Source organism: Astatotilapia calliptera, chromosome 15 (genome assembly GCF_964374335.1).
Source record: "Astatotilapia calliptera chromosome 15, fAstCal68.1, whole genome shotgun sequence".
In the NCBI taxonomy this organism is placed as follows: Eukaryota; Metazoa; Chordata; class Actinopteri; order Cichliformes; family Cichlidae; genus Astatotilapia; species Astatotilapia calliptera.
This window is the reverse complement of record NC_137436.1, coordinates 1,708,105-1,732,645: the sequence shown is the minus strand read 5'-3', so window position 1 is coordinate 1,732,645 and position 24,541 is coordinate 1,708,105. Positions and strand designations below refer to the sequence as shown.

At 42.7% G+C, this 24,541-nt stretch overlaps 1 protein-coding gene and 1 long non-coding RNA gene across 2 annotated transcripts in view; one reads left to right on the top strand and one right to left on the bottom strand.

Moving 5' to 3' along the window:
* Positions 1 to 24,541, bottom strand: part of flrt2 (fibronectin leucine rich transmembrane protein 2) — a 51,194-nt gene that overhangs the window by 10,745 nt on the left and 15,908 nt on the right. The gene's annotated exons all lie outside the window — the stretch shown is intronic.
* On the top strand, positions 5,992 to 6,716 carry LOC145420514 (uncharacterized). The gene is made up of 2 exons (XR_013901836.1): positions 5,992 to 6,334; positions 6,447 to 6,716. It is a non-coding gene; the product is annotated as an uncharacterized LOC145420514 (long non-coding RNA).

The window sequence follows — 24,541 nt, the reverse complement described above, 5'->3', positions numbered from 1 at the left end:
GCCTCTTTAACCCCTGTTCTTTTTGTGAAGTGTTCCTCTAATTAGCTTAAAGCTGGATAATTAAGCCCAAAAGTACGGCTTCATCTTTGCCCGCAGCCACTCTCTTGTACTGCCTCAAAGCTTCCAGACAGGCGCTGACAGCCACGGTAATTTCATCAGACTACATTGCACCCTGGCGTTAATACCGGCTCACCGGCGCACTGCTGCCGTGCCCGCGCACGTCCCCGGCGTGCGCTAACGCTCCTCGTGTATCAGTGCGCCAAACTTTGCCTAATTGCTCACGTGACGCTTCTCCCACTCATGCCCACGTAAAGTGTGCATGAGTGAGGACGTTTAAAGTATATGAAATTCATACGTCACACTCATAAGTACAGTGAGTGTGTTGCAGCCTGGCTAGCTGTTAATGACTAACAGCTTAAAGTGGCTAATGTTAGCAAACAGCTGGCCTGCTGTTGCCACACTCAGGTCCTGTTGTGAGATGAGCTTCTGACGCCATTTTGCTGAAGAGGTCTGATTCAGGGTTGTGACTCATTCTCCTGTGAAAGGCCAACTTTTGTACTGTTTTTATGTTCGGATGAAAGAAATGTCAAAGCTACCAGAGGGAATAACCTTCCACAGACATGAAACGATTCCATGTTTTTCTGCTTCAAATGTGTGACATGTGACTTAGCATAATATGTTTAAAGCTAACTCAGTGTGAAGTGATTGACATGAAAATAAGCCAACTACCATGTCAATCGTTATTATTATTAATGATAACTAATAAAGGTATCACAAATAGCAACGATTTAAATGTGTCAGTCAGCTTGTATCACTCCACGTGTTATTGTCGTAAGAAGGCCTGATTTACCTGTGTTTCAAATATATTTTTCAGTTGTGCACCTGAAGCTAGGAAAACATGCAAAGCTGCAAAACGCTCTTTAAATGGTTCGGGTTTGTGGTTAGATGCCAAAAGATAAAGTCAGAAGACGATAATGGACGGCAGAAACGAGGAGAAGCCACTAAATGAATCATGTCAACTCTCGCTTCAAGTCAGCTTTGACAGGACGGGTTAGGCAACTCACAGACGTGTTGGGAGTAACTTTAAGTCAACAGAAGACAAGAAAAGCAGCAACAATAATATTTAAACAGTAGTTTATGTAAGTACAAGATACGAATTTTGTCATGGAATCCGACCTTTCAGCTCATTCTGTAAATCCTTCCAGGAAACAGCAGCAGCACATTTAAAAGCTTTTTTTCTTCCCTAATTCTGACTCTGGGGACAAATGTTTGTGTAATACTGGGAGAGTGCAGGCTATAGGCCTACCGTTTATGTTTTTGTACACATATATGCAGAGATAAGGACGAACCAGCCCCAGCAAAGATGTACAGATAAAAACCAACCAATGGGAAACTTTACAAAGACGGTCACTCAGCAGCAGCATACAGGCAACTGTGATGTACTCGAGTTCCACGGCGTCGTAAAACATAGACAACATAATCGTAGACAGGCTCCAATAATGGTTTTGATCTTAGGAAGCGCAGACAACTCCAATCCTCTTTGTATAACCTCCCAAATAATTTGCTGACTTTATGACTCTGCGCTACTGTTAGCAAACGCCACAATGCTAGGCATTCACAACTGCCAACATGGCTGCAGCTAAACAAAAATATAACTACATGCATATATGTGGTATAATTTTTAGTTGAATTCCATTCAGTTTTATACATAAATCCCAACAACAGTTATCCCAAGGTAAGATAAAGACTCTAACAATCAGACGACCCCCTGTGAGGTAACACTTTCTAGACTGTAGGAAGGAAAAACACCTTTTTAAAAAGAAGAAAATGAGGCGCAGCCATCGACGGTTGGGGATGAGGGCAACGAGACAGGACAAAAGACACACCGAGGAAGGGAGCCAGAGATTTATAATAACTAATGATTACCTGCAGAGTGGTGTCTAAACACAGAGAGAGTGAAACGAGGTGAGTGAAGAAGAAGCAGTCAGTACTTCATGGGAAGCTCCCAGCAGCCTACAGCTATTGCATCGTAACTACGGGAGGACTCAGGGTCACCTGATCCAGCCATAACTATGCGCTTTATCAAAAAGGAAAGTTTGAAGTCTATTATTAAAAGAAGAAGGACCTGAAAGCCAAGGGCTCGGCCTCCCGTTCTGAATGAAATATTCTAAGTAAACCAGCAGTCTGACATTGTTACAATTGTTACTATGTTACCATGTGATGGTAAGATGGGAACACCTGCTTATAACTCTCCTTTTGCCCATGTAAGTATTGAGCCACATATACAAAACCATAATATGTTACATTCCAATTATTTATCTACTGGAATTTATCCTGTAGTGTCAACTCTGTGTTCTCCAACCGTGCAAAGGCAGGCTGACTAGCAGTAGTTTGCTAGTTTCCCCGTCCTCAGTGAACTGCAGTCTAAACAGCAGAGCGCTGAAAGTCGTAAAAGGTTTGACAGCTGATTTGTGCCTGAGATGGTAGGGAAACATGCAAACAGCATTTGTAGGCTATGATGTGTGTCTTTCATGAACGGCAGAGGTTTGCAGTGCGTCGCCTCGGAGGGCTAGCAAACATGTCAGAGGCAAAACCGGTCTGATCCTGCTAGGATGTCATTCTAATTTATATTAGCTTTCACAGGAAAGAAATATAAATTACTAACAAAAGAGGAGGCATTTAAATGTCAGCTTTTGCCTTAGAAATACTAAAAGCTGTCATGATCTGTGTGCTGCGTGAGGCGGAGCCGGGGTCAGGAAGCCGTTCAGGTCAGCAGGTGCGCCTGCCTTTGATCTTTGCCTCCATTTGCCAGAGAGCATTAATGATGGACTTGCGGTGACCCATTTCAACAACGCACATAAGTCATGAACAACCTTTCCAACAAATCGGGCAGCTCCCGCTTAATCACCCCCGTCATATCGTCCAGTCAGGCCTGTCCGGTGAGCACGTGTCGCTCAAGTCTTCTAAAAGCTACAGTCCTTCCACGAGATGATTCGGTTGTTCTCGCGTTTGCCTTTCACGTTTAATTTTGTCCGCCGCGTCCCCGAGACAGATGGGCGGCCGTTGCGAGGCCCAGTCCACAACATTTAATTCCTTCATAAATCAAGCGTCTCCGCACGCCATGAATTATTGATAAAGTGAATTTAGAGGAAACAGCCTATTTTTATTTTCTCCTTGATGGACGTGTTTTGCAGCAGTGTGCTACGTTCACGGTCGCTGCAGCGCGGCGGTATGTCTCGTTCTCTCTCGAGCACACAAATGGGGATGAAATGACAGACATTTAGATGAGCAAAGGAAGGTGGGGGGGGGGGGGGGGGGCTATGGGCAAATACGCTGAAGCCATTATCTGGCTTGTTAATTTGGTTTTGCTCATTGTTGTCAAGCAAAATAACAGAGCAGAGGTCAGATGTAAAATTACCTGCAAAATAAATAAATAAGAGTCGCAGCAGATCAAATTCATCAGGATTCCTTCTGCATGTGTTTGAAACTATATCGGACAAATGCAGGAACATACTGGAAGTGGAAATTCCCCTTCACTTGCCCAGAGACCTTCCCAGGGATTTTAGTTTTTTTGGTGTGGTGTATTTACTCTGCACGCTTGTGTACCTTGATAAAACTGCAGATACACACATGACCCGAGCGCACATCAAAGCCTGCTCTGTCCATCTGCTCCTGTTCAGGGCCCCAAACAGTGTTAAAGGAGGGCAGAGGAAGGAGAAGCGTGGGGGGAAAGTCCACTTAGATATGCAGATATGTTTATCCCACGGTTATGTTAGCTGCAGTCCCCGAGAGACATCATTAGCTTATCACGTTTCTCCCTGCATGAATTTACATCTGGACACCGAAAGGCACTTCAAAGGTGGCAACAACATCAGTGTTTAAAAACCTCCGTGCACGTATTGGCAGGATCTCTGAAAAGCACTAACTGTGGGAAACCACAGTAATATTGCGAGCTGTGATGCAATCGGGGGCCCGCCGCTCCAGATTCCAGTGGCTTAAAGAAAAATATGCTGATTAGGTTTAGAGTGGGAGATCAATGCGTTCATTAATTTCTCAGGCAATGTAATTATGTTTGCCCTCGTCGATTATCAATCCACATGCATCTAACAGCACGGCGCGACTCCTAGAAGGGCCGCTTTTTCACAGCCAAGGGAAATAACTTGGCCGACAACACGATGTATATTATATCGCCAAGGAGTGAGCTGAGAGGAGGCAGGGGGCTGTGAACAAACTCTTTAACCCCTCCAGATTTAGTGCTTTTTTTTACCACTTTTAACTTTTTGATCTTTCGATTTTTTAACAGGCACAAACACAAAAATAAGCACACACACACACACACACACACATAACTATAACCACAAGCTCGTGTATCTTCTACTCTAAATACTCCATTTCCAACATTTTTTAGTTAAATTTGTGCCTTGGATTATGTCATTTAGAGCATCCTGACATCTGAAACATGGGTTTCTCTTTGCCAGGAGCAGCCAATCAGAACAAAGGTTGGAAGATTAAAGGAAAGATTAGGAAACCAAAAAAGCTTGTTTTTTTAAATAGCAGATGTTGGGGCGCACCAAGGTCTCGTATAAGGTAATGGGACTTCTTCTCATATAAAGCGTTTCTACTTTATTCAGTCAATAATTCACACACACACTCATACAAGTATTTTTTTGTATCAATGACATTCGCACTCATTCATACTAGGATGAACTCATCAGGGCTCAGCATCTTGGCTAAGGATACTTTGGCATGCAGACCGGATCAGCAATTGAACCGCCAACCTTCCGATTAGCCACAGGCACCCATCATAAAAACAAAAGGTGAAAAAAAGAGGATTATTTTTAACTATGAATCATGCAAAGCTACTCTGGTGCAGTCCAAGAATGAAACTATGGAGCTGGAAACGAGCATAATAACAGGCCCTCTTTAAAAGCGGAGGAAAAAGTCAAGCGCACAGCGTCCTGTACGAATCCAGCTCCACTCCATCTGCCTCTATAATGTCATGGGGGCTGTTTCGTGTTGGCATTTAAAATGTAAAAAGATTTATCGGCGAGGAATAAAAGTTGCTTTAATAAAATGAGCAAAATGGTCAGCGGAACTGTCGCGGCTCAATCAGGGTCGTTTCACGAGTAGCACCGAAGGCAGCGCGCTCCAACGTGAGCATGTGAATTATAGGGGAGCCAGAGTGAATGCAGGGTCCTGACTGAATGCTGCCCTGTGCTAATGCCAGGCTGTAAAAACACTGACTTGACAACAAGCAAGCCCCTGTAGTTCTGCTGAGGGAGGGATGGGGGAGAGAGCAGCAGAGGAAGGGGGAGCGGAGGGGGTGTAGGGGGAGAAAAGGGGCAGAGTGGTTTGAAATCAAAGGAGGTCAAAAGAGGACTGGTTCTTGATATGTGGCTGCCATGTCATCGCTGCCCTTCTACGATTTAATACCACTGACGAGTGCCGTGCAGTGTCTAATTGTGAAGATGAGTGGCGGCCTTTTTGCTGACGTGTGCTGCTCGCTGCTGTGAAAAATATCTTAAAAGGTGCCGTCCACCCTGGGAAATCTTTACTTTAGTTTACACAACAGGTCTGTGATATTTATCTCTGCCAGTATGTTGCAGTCAGTGCGTCTCAAAGCACTACAGCAGTGCAATCTGCTCACAGAGTGAAAATACTTTTCTTTATTTCTTCAATCCTCCAAAGCCTTCAAGACCATCCCGATTAAAAATATTCTGTTGAGCAATAAAGACATAAGTAGTTTTCCAATCATTGCTGCTTTTTTGGCCTTGCTATGGCCTTGTTGCTCCAGCACTTTGATAGCTGCTGACATATTTTTGTCTGGGGCAAACAATCAAACTTTAATGGTCCTTAGAAGATTAATCATATTCATATAGCTGACTCGGGCTCATCGGCACAGACTCACTCCAATTGACTGCAACGGGCTGGCAATATGTCTGCAGTTATTTGCAAACTATTACGAAACTGTCTAAGAGTGTCAGCATTGAATCCAAGTCAGACCGTGATTGTTTGGAGACCAGTTGACCTTTTCAATCAGCTCGAGATCAAAAGTCGCCCTAGGGGTGGAGTCAAAGGAGCTTGCAAAGAAAAGCGTCTGGACTCCTTTAAGTTACTTGAAGACGTTTCACCTCTCATCTGAGAAGCTTCTTCAGTTCTAAGGTCAAATGGTGGAGAGTCCCAGATTTAAACCCAGTGGGAGTTTCCCCCCACAGAGGGACAAAAGGACCCCCTGATGATCCTCTAATCGCCTGAGCCAAGGTGTGAAACTGGGTGTGGGTCCCAATCAGCCAGAGTTGCCAGGGGTGGAGTGTGTCGGACACTCAACTTCCAGGTAAACATTTGTAATTGCCATGAACATATTAAAAGCCAAACTAGGAGAGCTATTCCAGTAATTCCTTAAAAACTGAAACAATACTAAATTATATTCAATCATTTTTTTGCAGGGCAAAACGTGCCTGAAAGGCGAGTGTTCTGCTAATCTATGCTAACAGGTCAGTTAAGGATTTATGACACAGCTCCCTTAATGGCACTCGTTTGTAAATCAGAACTAGTTGTTGGAAGTTCAGCCAGAGAAACTTTGTATAAGAAGATGACTGCAGTGGTCAAAGGTGATTGCTGTCAGGTTGCTGCTGCCTGAAATTCTGATGCTCCGATCATTAGTTTTTTTTTCACAACCTGTTAAAAATATGAAATAAAAAAAAATTAAAATTGAACTTTATCATCTCAACCCTGTTTATAAAAAAATGCGTCACATTTCCATGTATTCTGAACGATCCCTGTGAAACTACAGATCCACGGTGTGAACAACAGAACAGTAATCACGAGTACGTTAGCTTTGTCACTGTGACGCATGTGAACTTTGCCTTATTAGCATTTCGTGTTTAGGCGGAGCCTCACGGAGCTGCTAGTATTTGCATTTTTAAAGATGACGTCAGGCTCTCATGGAGTAAGGAAGTTACTAAGAATTGAAACTGGCAGGAGAACAGTGCACTGTCATACCAGAGCGTTCAAAACACATTTAAAGCCAAAAACTGTCATTTTAATGTAAAAAAAAAAAGTTTCTTTTTTCTTCACAAGGGAAATAAAGAAGAACGACTGCAGAATTTTTATTCTGATATTTCATGACTACATATGTTTTATCTTCACGTTTGAACCTTTTCTTAAACACCCCCACAGCTCGTTTGATATTTCTGAGAAGAAATAAAATACCCGGCTGAAAAGCGTAAAGCAGGCCAACTTCATGTAGCTGTTTTTAGCTAAAAGGCTTGAAGTGTGTTCAACTTTACAAATCCTGGAATTTCACTTTATTTGGTGAAAAATGTGCTTCCTCGCAGGATTTCCTTGACACAGCGCAGGCTTGTTAAAAACAGCCAGGATGTTTAGGAGTAAAAGTAAAAAGACCCGCGAGAGAGAAACTTACAAGAGATCAGCAGAGAAAGAACAGTAGAGGAGAAAAATAGACAGATGCCAGGAAGGAGCAGGTCTCGGGGTCACGCGAAAGATGGGCCTGATCCCACCTCCAATCCCTGCAGCTTTTCTTTTGTTTGAAGTCACATCTGGGCTAAATTTCCCCTTCTGCACGGAGCATAGAGGAAGTCTTCTGGGTGGGTGGAAAAGGGTCTCAGGGCCGCTCCTGCCTCCCAGGCTAAACACTTCTAAGTACCGTACATCTATGAGTCACTGAACCAGGCACTGCACAATCCCATAGCCAGACCCTGAATCAGTGCTCATCACTCCATGATGACTGATGCAGGCTGGTCACTCATGTGACACGTTAGCAAACGCCTGTTTTGACTGAAGACAGATGCAATCAGTTCAACAGGTTCAAAAGATCACAACAGTTACCACACCAGAGACAAGGTACAACTCGTGACTTATTTCATCACACGGGTCATGACGGCCTTACTGCCTGCGAGGAGGAAGTCACGTGCACATTATTCTGTACACAAAGGGTTGCAACACTGATGAAACAGTTTGAGCTGCTTCTCTGTGAGGTAATATTTAACTGCATTATGGGAAATGTAGGTTCATTTCATACTAAGGACTGAAAGCCTGCTAGTGATTCAGTTTCAGCCAGACACATGCCCACGTGAGCGGAGAAATAACTTTGTAGAAGTGCAATAAAATTAAAAACAGTTAAGGCCACTCCACTGATTTTATAAGAGAAAACACTTGGGTGGTGTCTTTCAGGGTCGCCTCGGCCTTCACCCAAAACATACTCTTTGTTTTTTAAAGAAGTGGACATACCAATGATATTATTGGGTTGCATTATGGGAAATGTAGGAATTTTTTTGGCTGACTCATAAAAGTTAGAGAATCTAGCCTTTGATATCAGCAACGGCAAATGAGTGCAAAGCCAATGAACAAGTTCATCGAGCTGCCAAAACACAATTACAAGCTTGGTTTACAGTAAAGATGACAAATACTTTATGTCGTGAAACACAAGGACTGCTACGCATCCAATGAGCCCCGCACATATTTCTCTTTTTCATGTTGCACGTGAATAAAATGAAACTTTCAGTGTCTGAAAACGAGGAACTCGGCAATAAAACACTGTTTTGCCAAACTGGATCGGTAACAACCTAAGAAGATGAGTATGCGCTGCAGCGCTGCACTGCTCTGACCACCAACTTGATTTGATCAGGTCTCAGCAGCTGCTTAAACGCTCTGCCTGTGCTGAATGACAATCTGTGTTTATCTTTGGCTTTCCCCTCCAACTAATTAACTAAATCCCCGGAACACCAAAACACCACAGTCCCCTGAACCTTTTCCTCTTCTGACAGCTGATTTATTAATGCACCATTTCAAATTAGAGCCAAGTGGAGGACGTCTCGAGACAATTTATGCTCGCACGACCTGAGACACTTATTAATTGCTATATTTTAATTAAAGATAATTACACTACCTAAGCATATAATGGGGGTTTCATTGTAAACCTTCTTTATTTAAATAACCCTGAGTAAAATGAAGAGATAATTGTTGTTGTCGTCCTTATTACGATCATTGCTTCCTTTTTTTAAAATTCAGCAGCTTAAATTATCCAAACAGTCGCGCACGCCAGGCACAGACGCACACGCGAAGGCTGTTCTTCACTTCCTCTTTGCTTATGTGCTCCCACGTCTTCACTTTCAGATTAAACACTCTGCCAATCTCTATTCCTCGTGGAAATGTTTAATTGCCTGGGAAGCGAGGAGACACTTCAGCCTGCGGTACGTCCAAAAAGTAGGCATTGCGGTGGATGTGCGAAAGGCTCCTATTATCCGTTTTAGCCCTCCTCTCGCCCTTTGGGTGTGAAAAATCCCCCGATGCGTGAGGCAGGACTTTGGATAAATCCAGATTACATCAGAAGGCAGGTGAAACGGCTCACAAAACAGTCAGCTAAAAATATAATTACGCTGTCAGACACCACTAAGCTACAGCCGGTAATCCTCTGCCACGCCGATGCCGTTTGCTTGTCTTTTCCCATCAAGTGCCGTAATTTAATATCCTTATCCTGTGTCTTAATATACGTTTCTTTCCTCTGGTTAATTCATCATCATCACATTTTTTTTGTTCCACTTTATTTATTCTTGCAACAATCACACTATTGGACTTGGCGAGCTTCAGTGTAACCTCATGCGTTATGGTATTAAAAAGCCTGGCGAGTGTTCTTTTGCTCTTATTTTGGAGTTGAAATTAAACAACATGAGATATGCACATGACCGCTTTTTTAAATCTTCTTCTTTGCAGGATCCCAAAGTGCTGCTCACTATGTCCTAAAACACAAACATGAGATTTCAGTAAACGTGGTTTTGCTGAGGCAGTAGCCCCTTAAAACAATCTGCACTTCCATCTGGTCGCTGTGGTTTTTGCCCCTTGGTCTGGTTGGCTCCTCTCCCTGCCTCCCTGCTCTGCTTCCACTAACTGCCGCAGCGTGCCCACCTCACTCTCATGAAACATCCCGAGGGCGTCTCTAGAGGTGAACGCCTACACGAGAATTAGCACTCCTCTCAGGGTGCTTCAGGGACGCCCGGTGATTCAGAGCGTCTCATCGAGCCTCTTCTGGCCTCGCGTCCCGTGAAGAGGGAGAACAAAGAGGCTCAGCGAGAGAGGAAGAGCAGAGCGATCGATTCGAAGGGATCTGTTTTCATCGCTCATCCCTCGCTGAGCAACAGATCACTCCTCCTTTCTCGCTCAGGTGGCACGGGGCCCAACCCCGGTGCTGCCACCCTGCCCAGATTAATTGAAGCATGCTGTTGTAAATGAATCACACATGGCTAATATCTCCCCACTTTACCCTCTCTCCGACACACACACGCCTAGCGTCACCTATCTTCATTGTTTTTCTATTTCGGGAACAGGCGACTTCACCGGTGCCTCTTATTTTCTAAGGAAGTGATTCTCGATGGAGGTGTGAGTGTAAAGGTAACCGAGGTCAGGTGCTCGTTGGGTTGAGTTCACTGTAAAATTCATGACTTTCCCTTTTGGTTTTTCATTTGTCTCTTTCCACATCCCTCTCGCTGCTCTTAACCTGGCACAAAGCAGATTAATTGCGCTGTCCTACAAAAGGTAGAAATAAGCCAGCACACCTGCCCCTGTTGCCACTGTGCATTAAGATGAATACATCACGGATTTGTCTTTATTAGTTATTTATAAGACCCACTGCCCAGAATAACAGCGCTAAAGGAAAGGGACGGAGCAAACAGGCGCCAACGGCCTTTTTTAAGTAATACGAAAGCGTTGACCACAGTGACATCGGCCACAGCGTCCTGCCAGCTGGCTGCATCGGACTCGTGTCGACACGGTGGATCACGTAAACGTCAGGCGTCATCGAGGCGAGGTGACAGGATTCATTTGTCTGCAGACACGAGTAAGTTTGTTTTTTAAGTTGCTGTCGGCAGTAATACTGTAACGTGTATTATTATCTATCTGTTCATATGTAACAAACATCCTGAGAGTTGAAAACAATAACAGATCAAATTAGGAGCAACATTAAAGGGGCAGAAAAAAGCCTTTTCCCCCAATTCTGTTCTGATTCTTGGGACAATCAATTATATGATATTGTGAGAACGAAGGCTGTATTGGCTGTGGTTTTAATAAGATAATTACATAAAACAGAAAAACACATTTTTATAAAATGTTTACTGAAAACTGAATCTTAGGACTTTAAAACTAAAAAAATAATAATCAGAAAACATGAGTAAAAACAACTCAGTCATGGATCGGCCTCCCCAGAGCCCAGGCCTCAACATGTAGAGCAAAAACGGGCAGTCAACCCATATGGAAGAGAACTAGTAAAAACGTATATGATTTACTCATGAAAGTGGCCACTTTCTCATTACTTTCATACATTATTTTACTAAATATCCAAAACATACAAGTTTCATTATATAATTTTTCAATGGATCTTATATCTGTTTTCACTCTTGTATGCTTTTCATACAAGTTTCACACAAGACAGACACAAACTTTATAAGATTTCTATTTATCTTTTCCATATGGGAACGCCCAAAGAAAATTCCAGAATGCATCAAATGCCTCGACTGTAAAGTGCATTTATTTGAGATAGATAATATTTTATAATTGTAAGGTCTCAGTGTGACTGCGATGTACATCCTGTCACCAGTGAAAAGCTGCTCTTGCGAACAGTTTAAAAAAACCACCATTCCCACTTATCAAATTAGATTTCCAGGCTCTGCAGCACAGGAAGTGTTTACTGCCTGTGAGCTAATATTTTATACCGACTCGAGATGTTTGATGGCTAATGAGAGCGCAGTCTTTCACAAAAGCCACAGTGCCCCGTTGGTCCCCTCTTATCGTCACACTCATCACGGCGTATTCACTAACTTGGCAAAGCCCCTGATTGCATGGTTAGAAATTCAAATGGTGGATGTATCGGGTTTGATATGAATATTATGTGGTTTGCCCATGGGGACAATTCCATTTGTAAGATCTGCTGCCTTTCTTTGTTTGAACCCCTTTGGATTTGTCACTTTGCATTAGCCTTAAGAGGTAAAGCTTTTAAATGCTCCCAATAATGGAAAGCATGCTTCGGCGGTGACACCGCTATGATCTATATCAAAGCCATCTGGAAAATAAAACTTGCCCGCTTGCCTTTAAAAGTGCGTTTTGTGCTCAGTAAATACTTATCTTGTGATAAACGGGCAAGTTAACAAAAGTGTAAATGTATTTACAATTTCAAACGATACGAGGATGATGCTAACGAGCTAAATTTGGGCTGCAGTACACTAAACCCTTGTGTGCGCACCAAACAACAGGCCTCTTTTGAATACGCTCCCCTGTGTCCTGTATGAGAGCGTGCCTGTTTTTTATTAAACGCCACCTTGATGGAATGTCATTTGTACACTAAATACTATGTTTCGCTCCCAGCGGCCGCTGCCCGCATGCATTTGTCAGGGCGAGCCACTTGTTCAACACGCCGATGTGATTAATTGTGTGTCTCTGCACAGATTTACACTGATAGCCCCTGCTGTCACAGACCGCGTGCACGGACGTCTCTACAACATCCACAGTGGCCTGGAACGGTTAAACAAATGGCCGCGAGGCAGAGCATGCTCGCTGTGCACCGGTGGGAGTTTGTAGGTGCTTATTCTGCACACTGAACTTCTTTGTTCTCCCGCCGACCTTCATCCAGACACTTTTATTTGACAACAAGGTGTGCCCCGCAACAGCCGATTGGAGCTGATGTCCCTATGCAGCTGCCAGGGGTGGTGATTATGACTGTCATAAAACAGCCTTGGCTCCATCTCCCTGGTGTATAAGGGAGGAAAAACAATAGCTGGCACATGTGCCTGACCAAAAAAACAAGGAAGGCAAAAATTCCCCCCGTGTTATTTAAAACTGTTAAGAGCTAGCAGGTATTTCTCATGACTATCTGCTTTCCCCCGGGTATCGGGTATCTTCAGGCATAGTCTCGGAATGATCCAGAAAGGTAGGCGGAATGCAGGGACTGCACATGGAAGCATTTTAGACGGCTGCAGAGCAGGCGTCCACCGGAGAGATGTAAGACGAAACATTGCTCAATGTCCTCTTCAATGTATCTCTTGGAAAGAGTGTTAACACATGTTTGGTTCCTGGGCTATCTAGCCGTGTGTGTGTGTGTGTGTGTGTGTGTGTGTGTGTGTGTGTGTGTGTGTGTGTGTGAACAGTAACTGCCGTGTCACAGCGGGGGCTGTGCAGAAATACTCCCCTGGGACTTCAGCTCTGGCGTGGGTCCAGCTCTACTGATACATTAACAAGAAGAACTTGTTCTTATCAATGGGGCGCTTTATTCCTGCTGTACACACACACACACATGTGCGTCCTCCCTGATCAACACACACAGAAATGCAAACATCAAACATTCCAATAAAGACACACACACACAACAAATACACCCAGCTGACTGATACACTCGCAGACAAACAGACAGTAGAGCACATAAACTGGTCTCAGACTGATAAACACACACACGGACAGACGGACACACAAACACACAGTCTGCCAGTACAGAAACAGTGGGGACATCAGGAATGCCCTTTATCACAGCACCTCTCTCACACACACACACACACACACACACACACACACACACACACACACACACACACACACACACACACACACACACACCGCCTGCTTGTTGTTGTTCCCAGTGAGGTGAAACTGAATCTTTCAACTAGAAAAAAATATGCAAAAAAGATAAAATGGTAACAAAAAGTGCAGATTTGCATCAGTTTACACCAGCGGAGTCGTAGTGTTTGGGTCAGTGTGCAATAGCAGAGCCAGAACGCCAAATAATTCCACCGATAATGTTATTTTGTTTGTAGCTAATGCGCTGTACTGTTGGTGGACACAGCCTTAGATCGATCCATTTTCTGCTATTTACCCTAATGATGGTGTCAATACTAAAACGAGACTTTAGTCATCTTGAAACGTTCAATGTTGATCCATCCTCCGCTGTTTTTCAAAGACTATAACACAAGGAACAAAGAACAAGCTGGCTGTTCCTCTCCTGGGAAAACAACCCTTGACGGGCTTGATGGAACAAACAATTAACCCCATGAGACCAAAGTGCCCAACCCTAAACACAACCTCATGCTTTGGGCAAAAAAAGGACTTTTTAGGGGAAAAAGGTTGAAAAGTTATTGATGTCTTTCATATGTTGTAATTCGGCAAAGATTAAAACATGTACGGTTAGAAAGACGAGCTAGCGTCACAACATCGACGGCCTCAGTGATTCCAGCCATGGATGTTTACTGTGCACCCAGATGTGAATATTGTTTTGTATGTAAAACTTTATATTCAACTTTATATAATACTGCATAGAAGCTTGCAGTATTTTTTACTTAAAAAATGTAACCTTTTGAAGTCGGATGATTCTTTGTGACAGAGCTACGTCTGACTTCGACCTCTGTGTTTGTATCTGTCAGTCTGGTAGAAATCAATTGTGTCAATGCACACAAAATAAAGGTTTTCACTTTTAAATGGCAAAAACATCCACAGTTTGAGACAAGAGAGCGAGCTTTGTGATTTGTATGAATTAAGTTGGCCGTTTACCTCAGTTTGAATCCCACAGACAGATTTTTTGTTAGGGTCCCTGGGTCGTCGACCCAGTGTTTTGTGTTTTTGGTTCTTTGATTTTGTTATTTCATTATAATCTAGCTTTGCTTTACGGGTTTTAGGATTATTCTTAGTTTAGGTTCTCTGGGTGGGGTTTGGTTAGAGTTTTAGTGTTCTGCTTTTCTGTCTGTGTTCCATAGTTGCTGTCTCCCCTGTCTGCTGTATCCCCACGTCCAGTCAGTGTCTGTGTCTGCCCTGGTCCCACGTCTCTGGTCCCTTTGTTATAGTGCTTGCCTGTGAGTCTGTGTTATGTTTCCTGTTTTACTTTGAAAGTCCATGTCTCACGTTAATGTGTCTGGTTTTGCTTCCTTTGTCTCGTCAGGCCTGATTTGCCCCAGCTGTGTCTCCCTCCTGTTGCCCATTCCCTGATTGCTCCCTCTGTGTATTTAAGCCCTGTGTTTCAGTTTGTCAGTGTTGTGATCTACTCTTATCTACCCTCCCTTATGCTGTGTGTTTTGGGGTTCCCTGCCTGCATTAATGTTTGTACTTTGGAAGTTTGTTACTTTGAGTTCAACATTAAAGCTGTTTTTTGAGTTCACGTCTGTCTCCGGAGTCTGCACTTTGGGTCCTTTTCCTGCCTGCACACAGCCGTTCCATAAAATTTTTATAATTCAAGTGTGTTATTAGTTGTGACTGAAAGAGACTCAGTTAAATAAAGAAATATGATCATTGCCATGACATGAATCATTCTTCCTGTTGAAATAAATTAGGTTCAAAGTCTTGCTGACTCTCGACAACACAAACAAATAATTGCTTTTTGTGACTATTTCACATTTTTCCATGAGACTGTTGATATTTAATGTGAAAGTGAAAGAAAGGAAACAGATCAGGTCACGCTTATATATTAACCATACACGTGATGGACGTGATGCTGTCCACATGCACCCCACTATGTTTTTACGTGTTGTGGCTCTGTTGTGTAAACGTCAACGCCATTTTACACCAGTGAAAACGGAGCTTTTCAGAAAATCCTTCCAAAGTGAAAACTTTCATAAAATTTTGCATTTATATGTTGACAAGGAAAAACTGATTTTGGTGCTCTTGACGTCATTTTGTGTTTTCAAAAACAACCGGAAAAAATAAAATTCTGGTTTAGAAAAAAAAAGCCGTGTGCGTGTGGAGGTAGCCGCAGTGCTTTGTTGCTCTTGGCTGGTCGGAGCTGGTCTATCCAGCTGTGTCCAGAGGCATTAAGGTCCTTGCACATTGATAATACCCTTGGAAAGCAAATGGCATTTGCACATTTGTCTGCCGTTGCCGGGAGTAATAGGAGTAAAAGCAGGGAGAGTGCACATCTCTGTCACCTCCTTGGCTGCCGCTGCCTTTAAGGTGAAAAAGTGCGCAGCCATCCGCTGCCCTGCTAATGTCTCGACATGGCCTACCTCAATGACAAGGCTTCCTCTCAGAATTTAATTATAAACCTCTGTTTTTTCTTCCTCTCTCGCTTGTTTGGCGGCCGACCTCTCATACTTCCTCTTCCTCTGCAATCAGCCTTCTTTATTCATGCCAATAAAAAATGTTTTTCTTTTTCCACAGCTCGGACTGCTGCCCACGTGCAGCACAAACACAAGTACACTGGTGTAAAATAAAGCTACCACTCTCAAGCACCAAGGCCAAACGCTGCATTACTCACACTCTGGCACTTAATGAAGAGTACAGGTGTGTGTGGAGGAAAGGTGCTAATACCTTTTCCTGCTCTATTTTTGCTGGAAAACGTGTAAAGGTGCTGCTCTGCTGTAAGAAACCTTTTGGTCTTTTATCTGTTCCGCTCGGCGCCTTCCACCCCGGATGTCACGTTTCTTTTTGTTTTCAGAAAGCGTTTAGAAACCGCCCGCCATCACTCACGCACGCCATCGTTTCTTTAAACAACACGTGTATCCTATTTTCCTTTCTTTATGTGACTTAATCGTACGGCTCATTATCGTATTTAATGCGGACTGTTTTCACTCGTTCCGTTGCGGAGCACTTTTACGACGCACATACTTTCAGTTCGTCTGGTGAACATAAAGCGTTTGGCGATTGCACACAATCTCTGCATCGTCTTGTTCCACTTCTATTGTTGCAGCACAGACGTGGGTTTGATATGCAAACTCAGCGCAGCAGTTGTGGTGCTGTGAAGCCACACCAGCACACAGTACATGTGATGCTGTAAATGACGGATTAAATTAGACATTTATGGCCAGAACAGTTTTTGAACAGGAGCCTGTTTTCTGGGAGGTACGACGACCCACACGAGACTTTCTAACTGATGTGCTTCTGTTTGAGCACTTAGACATAATGTTCAGGTCCTTGACCGTCTAGATGATATTCTGCCAATGTCCACATGTATCCCTCTGCAACAATTAATTAAATGAACTGATCACACACACACACACACACACACACACGGCTGCCGCTCTTTCTTCACTCATGAAAGAATACATAAAAACACAAGTGGGAATCAGATTTTCACTTTCGTGTCTCTGTGCAAAAATCGTTATTTCTTTTGACAGTCAAGCGTAAGCTACATTATAACTACTGCCATGGCAACAAAGATAGGTCGCCTCATTATGGTGTGGTATACTTGCTGTCCTTAACAACATTTTTAAGTGTTAAGGACCAGTGGTGACATTACGCTCGTTAGTCCAAATATGTTCCTTCACTTCACCTTAATTTCAAGATTATCCTGATTTTAAGAGGTGATATAAAATGAAAAGTTCAGTGAGAGTCTGGGTCAGGTTAGCTTTGTGTCAGAGTGAAGTGACTATGATGAGGCTCGCCCAATCCACAAAATTCTAAATGAAACACGTGCCAGCATTGAGCACATGCTTGTGGACTTTGATTAGCCCCAAGAAGACTTAATTTATGAATCACCTTTGTTAAAGTCTGGACTGTTAGTTCCCTTACCAAAATTTTCAATGTTCCCTTTTAGTCAGCGTCGGCAACTGGAGCATTTCAGCTGACTTGCTAACAACAAAACGCCGGACGCTTTTAAGTGACATGCTAACTTTAGCTACTAATTAAGAGTCCTTCAGGGATTATGTCGATTAGAAAGAGTGGAGGGTTTGGGTACCTTCACATTTTTTAAACTAAAGGAGCATCTGTTGTTCAGTATATGCTTCCAAACATGTAAGCTAACTTTTTGTTAGCTGCTTATTAAACATCTTTAGCCAATCAGTATCTTGTTTCATAGTCGGACTCACCTCACATCCAGTTTCATAACACAAATCAGTGGCTGATGCTGCAGCAGACAGGTCCATGTTTTACACTATACGAGATGGACGGCCTTTGGTTTCAATCAGCTGAGATTTAATGGAAACATGTAAAGGCAGCACCGTGCGCCAACTCAACTCAACTCACTGGAAAAAAGTGAAAAATGCTAAAACTAATTTACCTCAAATGTATCTGTGAGGTGGTTACTTTGTGCCTCCCCTGGTCAGAGAACAATGGAGAGGGACACAGAGTGGCACTTCTGCCAAAGGCCTCTCTTGATGGCTTTTGCCCTCCAGAATTTCCTGAAGCTGCACTGGTGTGGTGGAGGACCAGCGTGGTTCTGCATTCATTCAAACCATGCCCACAGCCCCAGTAATGCCTGAAGCCGGAGTTCTTACAGCCAACTGGCAACATAAGCACAAAACGTGGGGACGTCTCCGAGTGTCAGTGTGATGTTAGCAGCAGTGGCGTTGCTGCAGGGAACATCCTGCCATCTGCAGCCACTGCAAAGCTAGCTTATATCTGCATCTGCAGGGGACAAATAACCCCTCAGTCTGATGTCACGATGTCGATAAGAGTCGTTTGACAGCATTGGTCTTGGTTCTGCATGATTTTAAACAGTACATGTTCAGATCCATTTTCACCCACAAAGTGTTATTTTTATATATTTCAGAGGAAATAAGAACACCGGCTTTGATGTGGTTTCTTTTTTTTCTTTTGGTCCCCCGCTGTGGTTGATGGCTTCCCCTCCCTGAGCTTGGTTCTGGGAGAGGTCTATTCCCTTCCCATTGTCACCAAGTCCTGCTCACAGGGATCATCTGATGGCTGGGGTTCTCTCTCTCTGAAGTTGTATCCCCTTTACAAGATAAAATACTAGGGGTGGGGGAAACAATCGATACTGTGTAGTATCGTGATATTTTGTTTGCTAATAATGTATCGATGCAGGGACAGCAGAAATCGATATTTTGTTACAAAAAGGTTTTCGTGCTCTGACTTCAGAGCATGTTGATCCTTTTTCTGAGCAAGAATCCTGACATTCCTTCACTGTCCAAATGTGTTTAACTTGTTTTTTGGCAGCAATAAACATGACAGTTTACTTATTTTAATTTAAGACATGTTTTATTTTAATTAAGTTTAAAACTTTTTTATTTAATGTAAAATTATATTTTGTTTTAATTTACTTTCAAATTCTTCAGTTGCTGAAGGGGCTGCATAGTTTTCATAAATTGCATAGTTCAGAATAGCTCGACTAATACAAACCGTTCAGCTTGTCAACAATAAAACTGAAATGAGAGAAAGACTGAGTGTGGACTTTGATATTAGATAAAATTAATATTGATAAAGTTTACCTTTATGTACAGAATCTGAATATCGCAAAATATTTTTAAAAATTGCAATAATATCGTATCGTGAGTTAAGTATTGTGATAATATCGTATCGTGGGATGTATGGTGATTCCCACCTCTATAAAATACGATGAGGAAGTTGTTGGGATTTCATTCTTTCGGTTTCGTATTAGACATTTAGGTGATATTTATTAAACATATATATTTAATCATTATTCCAAGAGCCCAGCGTGCACACAGTTTCTGCCTGGGGACACATTTTGCTCGTGTTATACGATTTCCGGGAAAAACAAACCAAAAACATATAGCTGACCTGGTATTTGTTTAAGTACATTTCCAATTGAGTTTTCCTTCTGAAAAGCCACTTAAGGCTTTTATGAAGGCAACTTGTCATGCCTCTAATGCCTGCAGTGCTTATGGGACAAACTCCCCAAACTACACCTCCTTTGAAACAGTTTAGTGCAGTGATCTCTGCAGCCGAGTCAATAAATAGGAGCATATTACTTTCTCTCTCTCGCTAACTCTCGGCTCCCAGAGCTCCCTCCTCTCTGCACGATCCAATTTCAGCCCGACGGAGGAGATCCTTCCTCGGGGCTCGTTCAGATGGAGGCCGCGGGGCCGTTTACACACAGGGGCGAGAATGAGGGATTTCTAATGACTCTGCACTCTGATAGTCTTCCAGTGGTGCCCAAGGCCTCTTGCCAAGGACCTTCCAACTTGACACAGCTACTCATCAACTGGTCGCATAACTCCAGAGTGTAGGCAGAGCACAGGGAGGGCTCTGAGTCCTGGAAGCTCAGCCTCGATGAGAGTTGGGGTCGTATAATGATCCCAGGCTGCTTCAGAAAACTCTCTCAATGGCTTTTTAAAAAAAAAACCTCGTTGTTTAAATGTCTGAATATTTTTGGAACTTTTTATTCCATAATGTCCTATTCAAAAGACAAAAAACCTTTTCTTTTAATTTAGCGGGGACTTAACTTCTTATTGCAAATGTAATCCATGAATACTGAGGACTGTGTCCCAAATATTAACTTTGACACTGTCCTGTCGTTTTAAGTAACACTGAGGTTGCAATGGCTGTCCACAGTGGTAGAGGAGGGTGGATGCTTTTTCTCTGTTTGCTTAAGGTTGTCAGATTCAGTTATAAACTTTGCAAGATTTCAGTTTTGCAGAGTTTTGCAAAAACAAAAAATCAGTATTTGTAAAAACACCTGAAACAATCCTGCGTGACGTGGAAAGATTCACCGTAAACTGGAATCCTTGTTGGTGTTTAATTTCACGATTCTCATCTTTTCTCTGTTGTTTTGATTCTTTAAAATACAAAAGAGGTCAGCAGAGCTGTTTTTGTGTGATTTCTTTCACTGCATTCCTGGTGAAGTTCACTTTTTAAACTTTTATTTCATTTTAGTTTGTTTTGGTCTAAAAACCTGAAGTATCAGGATTTTAATTGATTAGCTGCGGTTCCACTCACATCTCTGTCTTTCTGCAAGAAGCTTAAAAGATTTTTTATTAGTTTGTTTTTCTTGGTTTTTTATTAATTTCCTCATTTGCGTGTTTGGTGCCGTGTCATTGAAGGTCAGCTGCTGTTGTGCTGCACCTGTCACTGATGACTTTGTTTCTACGACTTTATTTTCTTTTGCATTGTAATGATCATTATTTGCACCACTGTCCAACAATTTGTCGTTTTAAAGGATCATTTTTGTTGCACTGTCAGTTACATTTCCAACATTTTCACCATCTTCAGCTGCTTTTCACTGATCACACTCATTTTACAGCTGTGTTTATAAATCAGCGGACATCTTTCAGTTTGTGCCCTCAAACTGACATCATTTCATTTAGGATTCAAACACCCGACACTTCCAGCTTCATTCACACTCACACGCTGACGTAATGTTCAACAGACTCGTTTTTAGCACTTGTGCATAAACAGCTATTTTTCCACTGTTTAAGCAAAAACCTGAACTTTCACTGATACAACGTGAAGCAGAGTCAAAGGTTCAGATTTTGCCTTTGTATCAAATTAATGGTTATTTTTATTTTTCCCATGCAGAAAATTTACTGTCAGTTTTGCTGTTAATCAGATCGTCCCAGCTACTGAATTATAGAAGGTGGGAAAAAATAATGTGTCTCTTACGTCTGATTAACACTCATAAATGTGAAAATAGTCATTTACAAAGTCGCTGATCATTTTTCCAGTAATTGCTCTTCAAATTGTTTTCATATAATAATGCAGTTAGCTCATCCTGTCATACCGACCAGCTGCTCTGATCACAGGAAACCACAAACTTAGTTTTTCAAACAAGCTTTTTTTTATAAAATGTAAATTTTATAATTATAGTTTAATTCCATATAAATAAGGTGAAATGAATTCATCACAAATTAATCAGAATATATTAGGGGTGCAACGATACACAAAATTCACGGTTCGGTTCGATATTTTTTCGATACAAAAAAAAAATGTTCATGCCTTTTTAGTTTGGTATTTATTAAAATTATAAATATATATTTTAACTCAAAAGTACAGTTTTTAAATTGAATGTTGCTGAAACAACAAAGTAATAAAAAAAATAAATCTGATTGAGGAATCGCTCATCTTTGGAAAAGAGTGTTTATTACAGAGAAATGGCTCTTTCAAAATAAAAGCTATACTATACGCTTCTTCTGGGCTATATTCTCAGCAGCATATTAAACATATCAGGTCCCCATAAGGAGAATCATGTGCTGACGGCTGTAAATGACTCGGGTAAAGTTAGTAGCATGCTTGTTGTTTTTGTCTTTGCACTAGGATGATGTCGGAGTAAATGTGCAGTCATATTCGTTGTGTTCCCACTAGTGCTGTCAGCGTTAATCTGAAATGACGTTAACGCCACAACACGGCAAATCTCCGTTAACGAGCTACCGCGGATCGCCCGTGCGTGGGGCTGGACGGCCAACACGTTAACGAGCTAACTGCGCTAACACACTAGCTCCTACCATGTAATTGAGCATTGCTGGCACATCCAACATACTGTTTTACTTTAGTCCATGACTCGCTTACCTTCAGGGTCATACGTCACATGAAAACCAAAATAGTTCCAAACGCCAGATCTGAATGAGGGTGGGGAGGTCCATGTTGTAAGGAAAGCTTAACTTCTGTCTCGCTAGCTTGCCCTGCTACGCTCTTCCTTCTGACGATGCTGTCTGTGTTGAGCGCTCAGCAGATCTGTGCTCGACAGTGCAGCCTAGGCGGAGTAGTTGAGCGCAGATCCACTGAGCGCTCAACACAGACAACATCGTCAGAAGGAAAGTTGATAAAATAAATTACAAATTTTGTATTGTTCATACATATGCGTACCGAACCGAAAGCACTGTATCGAACGGTTCAATATCGATACGAATATCGTTGCACCCCTAATATATACGTGTGTGTGTGTGTGTGTGTGTGTGTGTGTGTGTGTGTGTGTGTGTGTAGAATGTAGCAAAGGGAAACTCAGTTCTTTTCCCCAGAAATACTTTTAGTCAGTTTTCACATATTTGATACTTAGTAACTTTGAAAAAAAGAGCGCAGTATCAAACACGTGTAACTGAGTGAAACTTCAGCCTTGCACTGCTTTACAAAGAAGAAGAAGCCATCACATGGATACAATTTGATACCATAATGTTACAGTGCAGTGACGTTTCTAACATGTAGGCAACGAATGAAAAGTTTTTACAATTCAATTAAAAAAAAGAAGGCGTTTATTATATATACATTATAATTCATACATGGCACTCTGTATGAATTAAATGGTGCTTACACAGTGTTTTTATACTTTTATTAAGCACTCCTTTCACAAGGACACCTCAACAGATAGACGGGAGTAGCTGGAGGTCGAACCCCTCTATGTGCAGCCTCACCAAAAAAAACAAAACAAAATTTGTGTGAAAATCTGCACTTTACGTAACCAAACCCCTTGGATCAATGACACGTGGGGCAAACAAACTAAACAAGCAGAAAAACTCAGCATGAGATGGGGCGGGCACAGTGCTCCCATGAATGACAGTGAGCAACGAGGAATCTACAAGGAGGCCCAACAATGTGGCTGTAGACCACGTATCTGATGGTGCTGATGGGCCTGACGGAGCTGAAAAATGAGAGAGATTAACACAAAGGTCAGCACCACCATTTGTTTCTCCTAACCTGCATCAGTTGTGAACCTAGTTACACTTCCAGGCTTATTATTGTGACACACGGGGCCACAGACCTCAGCTTGTGTGCATGAATAAGTGTCGAGTGGTAGGGGAAAGAAGAGCAGCACTTGACCCTCCGTCGTCTCTGGGTTTAGTCATATTTCCCCGTCACAGTCACAGCCCGAGCTGAACTCCTTCCTTTACTACATCAACATGTCAGAGTCAAAACATCACACCGCAGGCACGCACAAACACACACACACTTAGACAGAATGTCACTGTGATGTGGGTTCATCACCTCGATCAAGAATGCTGCAGCTCATCCTTTCAGGGAGGGAGTGAACACACACACACATCTCAGTTTGTCATCTGGGCATACTAAGATGTACATGTCTCTACAGCATTCATCCCTTGACAGTTTGGCTCCACTGACATTTAACCAAAGCAAAACAAATTCCACTCATGAGTGCGTTTTCAGTACACATGGAAAAAAAAGTGTAAAGTGATACCCGGAGTAATGTGAGTGTAAAAAGTCCCCTGATAATAAATACAGGCAGGATGGGAGCAGCAGAACAATGCTTCTCTCGCGGCTGCTGATGTGTGTGCCTGAAAATGAGGCCGTTTTGTTGCGAATAACGACGCGGCTTTCCACAGTTTACAGGCTAATTTGAAAAAGACTATTGTGAAGCACGACCCACTAGGAACGAGTGGTTTTATTCCTGTCAGAGCTGCTTTTAAAGAAACAGCTTCCCTAAACCGCTCGTTACTTTTACATGTCTGGGTCCATTTATATGAACGGTCCCTGTTGTGTAATTTTTCCAGTTGTTCCCTCTCCTTTATTGTTCGTTGCCCCCCCCCCCCCACCTTTTTTTTTTTTTCTCAACACCATATGCTCGGGATGGAAAATTGATTATAAATAGCTGATGTGAGGGATCCACGGTAATGATGGCGGAGAGTGTTCTGTCCCACGGCACGATGTCACCACAAGCTATCAGCTGCCGCGGTGCAGCACTTTGATGCCGCCCAGCGCGTATTACGCTCTGACGCTGGTAAGTCTATCTGCCTCCAGAGGGCCTGCCTGGGGGTCAGCTAATGGGACCACTGCCATCCTGCCTCTAGGCTGTGGAAAACCTCCCCCCTCCTCCCCCAACCCGCCTTCTTTCCTGAAGACTTGGTTACAATAACTCCAACTCTGACGAACCCAGATGGGAGGGAGCTCTGTCTGTGTGTGAGGAGACGGAGTAAAGGTGTAA